Raw genomic sequence first — 10,480 nt, forward strand, 5'->3', positions numbered from 1 at the left:
GGGTAGTTTTATCATTTCTGCAAGAATTGTCACTGGGATTTGGATAGAGATTGCGTCGAATCTGTAGATCACTGAGTATTATTGACATTTTAACCGTATTAACTCTTCCAATCTGTGAGCATGAGATGTGTTTCCACTTACTTATGTCTTAATTTCTTGAAGCAATGTTTTATTTTCATTGTTTGAATTTTTTACCTCTTTGGTTGAATTAATTACAAGGTATTTCAGGGTGCCTGGCTGGTTCATTCAGAGGAGTGTGACTCTTGATCTTGGGGTTGTGAGCTCAAGCCCCATGTTGGGTGTAGAGCCTACTTAAATTAATGAACTTAAAAAAAAATTACTAAGTATTTCGTTATTTTGATGCAATTTTAAATGGAATTGTTTTTTAATTCCCTTTTTGGATTGTTCGTTGTTAGTATATAGAAATGGAACTATTTTTTGTGTGTTGACTTTGTATCCAGCTACTCTGCTGAATTCATTTATTCTGCAGGGTTTTTTGTGTGTGGACTCTTCAGAGTTTTCTACATATAAGATCATATCATCTGCAAGTAGAAAATTTTACTTCTTCCTTCCCCATCTGCATGACTTCCGTTTGTTTTTCTTGCCTAATTGCTTTGGCTAGAACTTCCAGTACTGTTAAATTAGAAGTGATTAAAACAGGCATCTTTGCCTTGTTCTTGATCTTTGAGTAAATGCTTTCATTTTTTCAATGTTGAGTATGATGTTCACTGTGGATTTTTCATACATGGCTTTTATTATGTTGAAGTAGATATCATCCTAGCTCATTAAGTGTTTTGGGGTTTTTTTTGACCATGAAAAGATGTAGTATTTTGCCATATGTTTTCTCTGCATCATTTGAGATGATCATGTGGTAGTTTTTATTCATTCTGTTGATGTGCCATATTGTGTTGATCAATTTTTATTATTTTTTTAATTGTATTTATTTGTCAGAGAACAAGCAGGGGGAGCAGCAGGTAGAGGGAGAAGCAGGGTCCCCGCTGAGCAAGGAGTCCGATGTGGGACTCAATCCCAGGATTCTGGGATCGTGACCCGAGCCGAAGGCAGACGCCCAACCGACTGAGCCACCCAGGCGTCCACATTGATCAATTTTTGTAGGTTGTACCATCCTTGCATTCCAGGAATAAACCCCACATTGTCATGATATGTAATCTTTTTAATGTGCTGCTGAATTCTATTTACTGGTATTTTGTTGAGGATTTTTGCATCAGTGTTCGTAAGGGATATTGGTTTGTAGTTTCATTGTGGTGTCTTTGGCTTTAATATCAGGGTAATGCTGGCTTCATAGACTGAGTTAGGAAGTATTCCTACGTGTGTGTGTGTATGTGTGTGTTTAAAGGTTGAGAAGGATTTGTATTAGTTCTTTATATGTTTGCTCAGATCCACCAGTGAAGCCATTAGGTCCAGGGCTCTTTATTTGTTGTGAGATTTTTTTTATTACTAATTCAGCTTATTACTACTTACAGGTCTATTCAGATTTTCTGTCTTTCTGATTTAGTCTTGGTAGGTTTTGTGTTTCTAGGAATTTGTCCCTTTGTTCTAGGTTATCTAACTTGTTGGCATAGAATTGTTCACAGTTCGTGCTCTCTCACATGCTCTCTCTCAAAGCAATGTCTATAGTGGTTTTTAAATTTATTTTTTTTAAGATTTTTATTTTTTTAAATTAATCTCTACACCCAATTCAGGGCTCAACCCACAACCCTGAGACCAAGAGTTGCATGCTCCATTGATTCAGCCAGCCAGGTCCCCCAATATAGGTTTTTTTTTTTTTTAATTGAAGTATAATTGACATATAATGTTGTGTTAGTTTCAGGTGTACAGCATATTGATTTGACAATTTTATATATTACTCAGTGCCTACAACCATAGTACTCTGTTATAGTCCATTTTATTTCTGTAAAATCTCCACTTTCATTTCTAATTTTAGTAATTTGAGTCTTCTCTTTTAGGCTACCTAGCTAAAGGTTTTTCTCTTTTTTCTTCTTTTCAAAGAACCACTTTTAGTTTCGTTGATTTTTCTCTATTGTTTTTATATTCTGTATTTCATTGATCTCTATCATCTTTATTATTCCCCTCACTTTGGGTTTAATACTTTTTTGGGTTGTTTTTTGTTTGTTTGTTTGTTTTTTGGGTTTTTTTTTGGTTGTAAAATCAGGTTGTAGATTTAATATCTTTTGGGTTTTTTTAGATTTTTTTAAAAGTAATCTCTGTACCCAACACGGGGCTCAAACCCACAACCCCAAGATCAAGAGTCACATGCTCCACCAACTGCGCCAGCCAGATGCCATTCTTTCCTGTTTTTTAAGGTAAGCAGTTATAATACTAAATTTCCCCATTAGCACTACTTTTGCTATGTTCCGTAAGTTTTGGGATGTTGTATTTTCATTGTCATTCATGTCTTAAGTATTTTCTAATTTCTCTTTGATTTCTCATCCATTGGTAGTTTAAAAGTATGTTAGCAATTTGGTGACTTTTCCAATTTTTTGTTACTGATTTCTAAATTCATCCTTTTGTGGTCAAGGAAGATAGTTTGTATGGTATATTTTAAGATGTGTTGAAACTTAATTTATGGCTTATGTTCTCTCCGTAAAAATGTCCTATGTGCACTTGAGAAGAATGTGTATTTTGTTGTGTAGAGTGTGCCTTATATGTTGGCTTATTGTGTTAAATCTTCTGTTTCCTTAGTTATCTTCTGTCTGATTGTTCTATCCATTGTGAATGGGGTATAAAGTCTCCTAATTTCCCTGGAATATCTTTTCTCCATCCTTTCAATCTCAACCTGTTTGTGTCATTGGATCTCAAGTGAGTCTCCTGTAGACAGCATCTAGTTCAATCTTGTGTGTATGTGTGTGTGTGTGTGTGTGTGTGTGTGTGTTTAAAATTGAAGCATAATTAACATAGTGTTATTAGTTTCAGATGTACAATATAATGATTCAGCAGTTCTATACATTATTTGGTGCTCAAGATAAGTGTGCTCTTAATCCCCTTTATCTATTTCACCCATTCCCGCTCCCCTCCTGTCTGGCAATCACCAATTAGTTCTTTGTATTTTAGTCTGATTTCTTTGTTCATTTGTTTCTTAAACTCTACATATGAGTGAAATCATATTTGTCTTTCTTTAGCTTATTTCACTTAGCATAATACCCTCTAGGTCCATCCATATTGGATCGTGTGTTTTTCTCTCTTCTGCTAATATCTGTCTTTCGATTGGAGAGTTGAATCACTTACATTTAAAGTAATTTTGATAAGGAGGAAATTCTTCATTGTGCTGTTTGTTTTCTATACGCCCTACAGCTTTTTTGTCCTTCATTTCCTGCACTCCTGTCATCTTTTGTGTTTAGCTGATGATTTTTTTTTTTTTTAAATAATGAGACGTTTAAATTCCTTTCTCACTTCCTTTTGTGTATATTCTACAGCTATTTTCTTCATGGTTAGCGTAGGGATTACATTTAACATGTTAAAGTTAAAACAGTAATTTGAATTTATGCCAGCTTAACTTCAATAACAAAAAACAAAACAAAACCAAAGAAACTCCATTCCTTTAAACCTCCAACCCCATCCCTTTTGGTTATTGATGTCACAAAGCTACCTCTTTATGCATTGTGTACCCAAAAACATTAATATATTTTTTAATGCGTTAGAAGACCAGATTTGGAGTTATAAATCAAAGTTGCAGGGGACACCTGGGTGGCTCAGTCGGTTGAGCATCAGACTCTTGGTTTTGGCTTGGTTAATATCTCAGGGTCATGGGATTGAGCCCAGCTCTGGGCTCTGCACTCAGCAGGGAGGCAGCGTGAGAGATTCTCTCCCTCTCCCTCCCCTTCTGCCCCTTCCTCCACCTGTGCTCTTGCTTGCTCACTTTCTAAAATAAATAAAATCTCTAAAAAACAAAGTTGCAGTAATATACAACTTTTACACTAATAATTTTTCTTTAAATGTATTAGTTTCTTTTCTTTCTTTTTTTTTTAAGTAAGCTCTATGCCCAATGTGGGGACTGAACTCACAGCCCCAAGATTGAGTCACATGCCCTATCGACTGAGCCAGCCAGGTGCCCCAAATGCATTAGTCTCTTAAGTCATGTAGGAAACAAAAAGTAGGGACGCCTAGGTGGCTCCGTCAGTTAAGGTCATGATCCCAGGGTCCTGGGATCAAGTCCTGTACCTGGCTTCTTGCTCAGCGGGGAGTCTGCTTCTCCCTCTGCCTGCCGCTCCCCCTACACGTGCTCACTCACTCTCTCTGACAAAAAAAAAAAAAAAAAAAAAATCTTAAAAAAATAAAAAAAGTAGTATTACAAACCATTGTTATACTGGCTTTTATAATTGTCCATACATTTATTTACCTTTATTGAAATCTTTCTCAATAGGGCTTCAGGTTATTGTCTAGTGCCCATGTTTCACTTTGCAGGACACATCTAGTGGTCATGAACTCCCTCGACTTTTGTTACCTGGGAATGTCTTAACTTCTTCCTCACTTTTGAAGGAGAGTATAACGGGATATAGGGTTCTTGGTTGACAGTTCTTGTTGTTACTGTTTTTGAAGCACTTTGTATCTACTGATGCCCACTGTGTTCTGGCCTCCAAAGTTCCTAATGAGAAATCTTTTGATTATCTTATTGAGGATCCCCTATGTGTGAGGATTTGCTTCTCTGTGGCTTTTCAGGATTTTCTTTGGCTTTTGGTTTGATTATAATGTGTCTCAATGGGTCTGAGTTTATCTTACTTGGAGTTTATTGAGCTGCTTGAATGTTTATCTTCATGCCTTTTCATCAAGTTTGAGAAGTTTTCAGCCATTATTTCTTCATATAGTCTCTGCTCCTATCTCGCTCCTTCTGGGACTCCCACAATGTGTATATTGGTCTTTTTAGTGGTGTCACACATATCCCTTAGGTTCTGCTCACTTTCCTTCACAGCTGTTTTTCTCAGATGCAGTAATTTCCATCATTTTATCTTCAGGTTTGCTGATTCATTCTTCTACCTGCTCAAATCTTCCTTTGAATCCCCCTAGTGAATTTTTCATTTCTATTACTGTGCTTTTCAGCCCCAGAATTATTTTGGTTTTCTCTTTAGTTCTGTCATTTCCATTTTGTTCACACATTATTTTCTTGACTATCTCTATATCCTCTTGTTCTTTTGAGATCTTTAAAACACATTTGTCTTAGTCTTTGTCAACTGTATCTGCCATTAGGTCTTTCAGGGATAGTTTCTGTTGATTTATTTTTTGAGTGCCCCATATTTTCCTGGTTTTGTATGCCTTGTGATTATTTGAACACCAGACATTTAAATCTGATAATGTGATAACTCTGGGAGTCAGATTCTCACCCTTTCCCGGGTTTTGCTGTTTTCTTGGTTATTGTTTTTGTTCCTTAGATTGTTGCAGGTTGTGTCCGTGCTGAGGATCAGCGTGAGCTGTAAACCTAAGGTCTTCTCAGGTCTTTTCTGAGCTTTTCCTGGGCATGCATAGTCACTTTCTAGTTTTTTCTATATATATGATCATTTTTTTTTAATATCCTAGTTTTTAATGTCTCCCCAAAGGGGAAAAAGTGAAAAATAAAGGGGTCGGGGTAGGGAGCGTGCCAGTCCTTTAAATCCCCTGGCAGTCACTTCAGCCTCAGCTGGAGAGACTTGCAACAGTGAGGGGAGGTGCGACAGCGGCTGCCCTCCTCTGCACTTCTGGGCAGAAGCAGCAGTCAGTGCACAGATTCCTGATATTTGAAGTCTTTTTGGCCACCCAGCTTCCTGCAAGCTGTTGCAAGCTGTTCCATGAATATGGCTAGTGGGGTAGTTGCTAGTGTGTTAGGAGCCAAAGTTGACCAAAATTGCCGGCAACTGAATGTCCTGGTTCTCCCTGGAAGTTATAAGCCTTTAGACTCTGGAGTTCTAAAATGGTTGCATCAGACAAATTCTGCCTGTGCAACTGGTGTCTGTCTAGGGGAGAGATTTCTGGTGCTTCTCATACCACCATCTTTCCAGAATCTTCCTAAACTTCACCTCTTCCTCATCACTTGAAATCACTTGTTATCAGTACTAAATTTCTACATGAATTTGAACCTGTTTCTGTTCTAGAGTTTGGTTTTTATGCATCTATGGCAGTTTTTTTTAATAATATTTTTTTATTATGTTAGTCACCATACAGTACATCCCCGGTTTCCGATGTAAAGCTCGATGATTCATTAGTTGCGTTTAACACCCAGTGCACCATGCAATACGTGCCCTCCTTACTACCCATCACCAGTCTATCCCATTCCCCCACCTCCCTCCCCTCTGAGGCCCTCAGTTTATTTCTCATAGTCCATAGTCTCTCATGTTTCATTCCCCCTTCTGATTACCCCCCCTTTCTTTATCCCTTTCTTCCCCTACCGATCTTCCTAGTTCTTATGTTCCATAGAAGAGAGAGATCATATGATAGTTGTCTTTCTCTGCTTGACTTATTTCACTTAGCATTATCTCCTCCAGTGCCATCCATGTTGCAGCAAATGTTGAGAATTCGTTCTTTCTGATAGCTGAGTAATATTCCATTGTATATATGGACCACAACTTCTTAATCCAATCATCTGTTGAAGGGCATCTCGGCTCCTTCCACGATTTAGCTATTGTGGACATTGCTGCTATGAACATTGGGGTGCATATGGCCCTTCTCTTCACTACGTCTGTATCTTTGGGGTAAATACCCAGTAGTGCAATGGCTGGATCATAGGGTAGCTCAATTTTTAACTTTTTAAGGGACCTCCACACGGTTTTCCAGAGTGGCTGTACCAACTTGCATTCCCACCAACAATGTAGGAGGGATCCCCTTTCTCCACAACCTCTCCAACAATTGTTGTCTCTTGCCTTGTCTATTTTTGCCATTCTAACTGGCGTAAGGTGGTATCTCAGTGTGGTTTTGATTTGAATTTCCCTGATGGCTAATGATTTTGAACATTTTTTCACGTGTCTGTTAGCCATTTGTATGTCTTCAGTGGAAAAGTGTCTGTTCATATCTTCAGCCCATTTTTTAATTTGTTTATTTGCCTCTCGTGTATTGAGTTTGAGAAGTTCTTTGTAGATCTTGGATACCAGTCCTTTATCTGTAGTGTTATTTGCAAATATATTCTCCCATTCCGTGGGCTGCCTCTTAGTTTTTTTGACTGTTTCCTTGGCTGTGCAGAAGCTTTTTATCTTGATGAAGTCCCATAAGTTCATTTTATCTTTTGTTTCTCTTGCCTTTGGGGATGTGTCATGAAAAAGGTTGCTTTGGCTGATGTCGTAGAGGTTGCCGCCTATGTTCTCCTCTAGAATTTTGATGGATTCCTGTCTCACATCGAGGTCTTTCATCCATTTGGAGTTTATTTTTGTGTATGGTGTGAGAGAGTGGTCAAGTTTCATTCTTTTGCATGTAGCTGTCCAGTTTTCCCAGCACCATTTATTGAAGAGACTGTCTTTTTCCCACCGGATGTTTTTTCCTCCTTTGTCAAAGATTAGGTGCCCAAAGAGCCAACGGTCCATTTCTGGGTTCTCTATTCTGTTCCATTGGTCAATGTGTCTGTTTTTGTGCCAGTACCATGCTGTCTTTGTGATCACAGCTTTGTAGTACAGCTCAAAATCCGGCATTGTGATGCCCCCAGCTTTGTTTTTCCTTTTCAACAGTTTCTTGGAGATTCGGGGCCTTTTCTGTTTCCATACAAATTTAAGGATTATTTGTTCCAGTTCTTTGAAAAATGTCCTCGGTATTTTGATCAGGATAGCATTGAAAGTGTAGATTGGTTTGGGTAGCATGGACATTTTAACTATGTTAATTCTTCTGATCCATGAGCATGGAATATTTTTCCATCTTTTTGTGTCTTCCTCAGTGTCTTTCAAGAGTGATTTATAGTTTCTAGAATATAGGTCCTTTACATCTCTGGTTAAGTTAATTCCAAGGTAACGTATGGCTTTTGGTGCTATTGTAAATGGGATGGATTCCCTAATTTCTCTTTCTTCGGTCTCGTTATTCGTGTATAGAAATGCAACTGATTTCTGAGTATTGATTTTGTATCCTGCCACATTACTGAATTGTTCTATAACTTCTAATAGTTTGGGAGTGGATTCTTTTGGGTTTTCCATATAGAGTATCATGTCATCTGCGAAGAGAGACATTTTGACTTCTTCTCTGCCGATTTGGATACCTTTGATCCCTTTTTGTTTTCTGATTGCTGTTGCAAGGACTTCTAGTACTATGTTGAATAATAGTGGCGAGAGTGGGCATCCTTGTCGTGTTCCTGATCTTAAGGGAAAGGCTTCCAGCTTTTCCCCATTGAGAATAATATTTGCTGTAGGCTTTTCATAGATGGCTTTTATGAGATTGAGAAATGTACCCTCTATTCCTACACTCTGAAGGGTTTTAATCAGGAAAGGATGCTGTATTTTGTCAAATGCTTTTTCTGCATCAATTGAGAGGATCATATGGTTCCTGAGTCTTTTCTTGTTGATATGATGTATCACGCTGATCGATTTACGAATGTTGAACCACCCTTGCATCCCAGGGATGAATCCCACTTGGTCATGATGGATAATCCTTTTAATGTACTGTTGGATTCTATTAGCAAGGATCTTGTTGAGGACTTTGGCGTCCATATTCATTAGGGAAATCGGTCTGTAATTCTCCTTTTTGATGGTATCTTTGCCTGGTTTGGGGATCAAGGTAATATTGGCCTCATAGAATGAGTTTGGTAGCTTTCCTTCTGTTTCTATTTTTTGAAATAGCTTTGGGAGAATAGGTATTATTTCTTCTTTGAATGTTTGGTAGAATTCCCCAGGAAAACCGTCCGGGCCTGGAGTTTTCTTATTTGGAAGGTTGTTTATCACTGACTCAATTTCTTCATAATTAATTGGCCTGTTTAAGAAATCAATTTCTTCCTGTTTCAGTCTTGGTAGTTTATAGGTTTCCAGGAAGGCCTCCATCTCTTCCAGATTGCTTCGTTTTTTGGCATATAGCTGTTGATAATAGTTTCTAATAATCCTTCCAATTTCATTGGTGTTGGTCATGACCTCTCCTTTTTCATTCATAATTTTAATAATTTGGGTCCTTTCTCTTTTCTCTTGGATAAGTCTTGCCAGTGGTCTGTCAATTTTATTGATTCTCTCAAAGAACCAGCTACTAGTCCTGTTGATTTGCTCTACTGTGCTTCTGGTTTCTAATTCATTGATTTCTGCTCTCATCTTGGTCAGCTGCTTCCTCGTGAGTGGATTAGGCCTGTCCCTCTGTTGCTGTTCCAGCTTCTTGAGGTGAGAATATAAAAACTGCATTTTAGATTTTTCTATTCTTTTGAGTGAGGCTTGGATGGCTATGTATTTCCCCCTTAGGACTGCCTTTGCAGTATCCCATAGGTTTTGGACCGTTGTGTTTTCATTCTCGTTGGTCTCCATAAATTGTTTAAGTTGATTTTTGATTTCCTGCTTTATCGAGTCATTCCTGAGCAGGATGGTTCTTAGTCTCCAAGTGTTTGAGTTTCTTCCAAATTTTTCCTTGTGGTTGAGTTCCAATTTCAGAGCATTGTGGTCTGAGAATATACAGGGGATAATTTCAATCTTTTGGTATCGGTTGAGACCTGTTTTGTGTCCCAGAACATGGTCTATTCTTGAGAATGTTCCATGGGCATTAGAATAGAATGAGTATTCTTTTGTTCTGGGGTGTAGTGTTCTATATATATCTATGAGGTCCAACTCGTCGAGTATGGCATTCAAAGCTTTTGATTCTTTGCTTAGTCTTTGCCAGGGTGTTCTGTCTATTTCTGAGGGTGGAGTGTTGAGGTCCCCTACTATTAATGTATTTTTATCTATATGTCTCTTTATTCTGGTTAAGAGTTGGCTTGTGTATCTTGCTGCTCCCCTGTTGGGGGCATAGATATTTATAATTGTCATATCCACTTGTTGAATACTTCCCTTAAGAATAATATAGTGCCTTTCTGTGTCTCTAACTATAGTCTCCAATTTAAAATCCAATCTATCTAATATGAGAATTGCTACCCCAGCTTTCTTTTGAGGTCCATTTGCGTGAAAGATGGTACTCCATCCCCTTACTCTCAGTCTGAATGCATCTTTGGGTTCAAAATGAGTCTCTTGTAGACAGCAAATGGATGGGTCATTTCTTTTTATCCAATCTGCAACCCTGTGGCGTTTATGGGAAGGTTCAAACCATTCACATTAAGACTGAGTACTGAGAGATATGATTTTAATGATGCCATGTTGCCAGTAAAGTCTTTGTTTGTATCAGTTGTGACTTTCTGTTCTGTATCACTCTTGGGTCCTTTTTACCTTTATAGAACCCCCCTTAATATCTCCTGTAGGGCTGGTTTCTTGGTTACGAAATTGGTTAATGACTGGCGATTCTGGAATGTCTTTATTTCTCCATCAATTCTGAATGACAGCCTTGCTGGATAAAGGATCCTTGGCTGCATGTTTTTCTCTGAAAGAGCTTTAAATATGCTCCCCCAACCCTTTCTCTCATT

This window comes from Ursus americanus, chromosome 2 (assembly GCF_024610735.1).
Source record: "Ursus americanus isolate L20-20 chromosome 2, mUrsAme1.1.p, whole genome shotgun sequence".
Classification (NCBI taxonomy): domain Eukaryota; kingdom Metazoa; phylum Chordata; class Mammalia; order Carnivora; family Ursidae; genus Ursus; species Ursus americanus.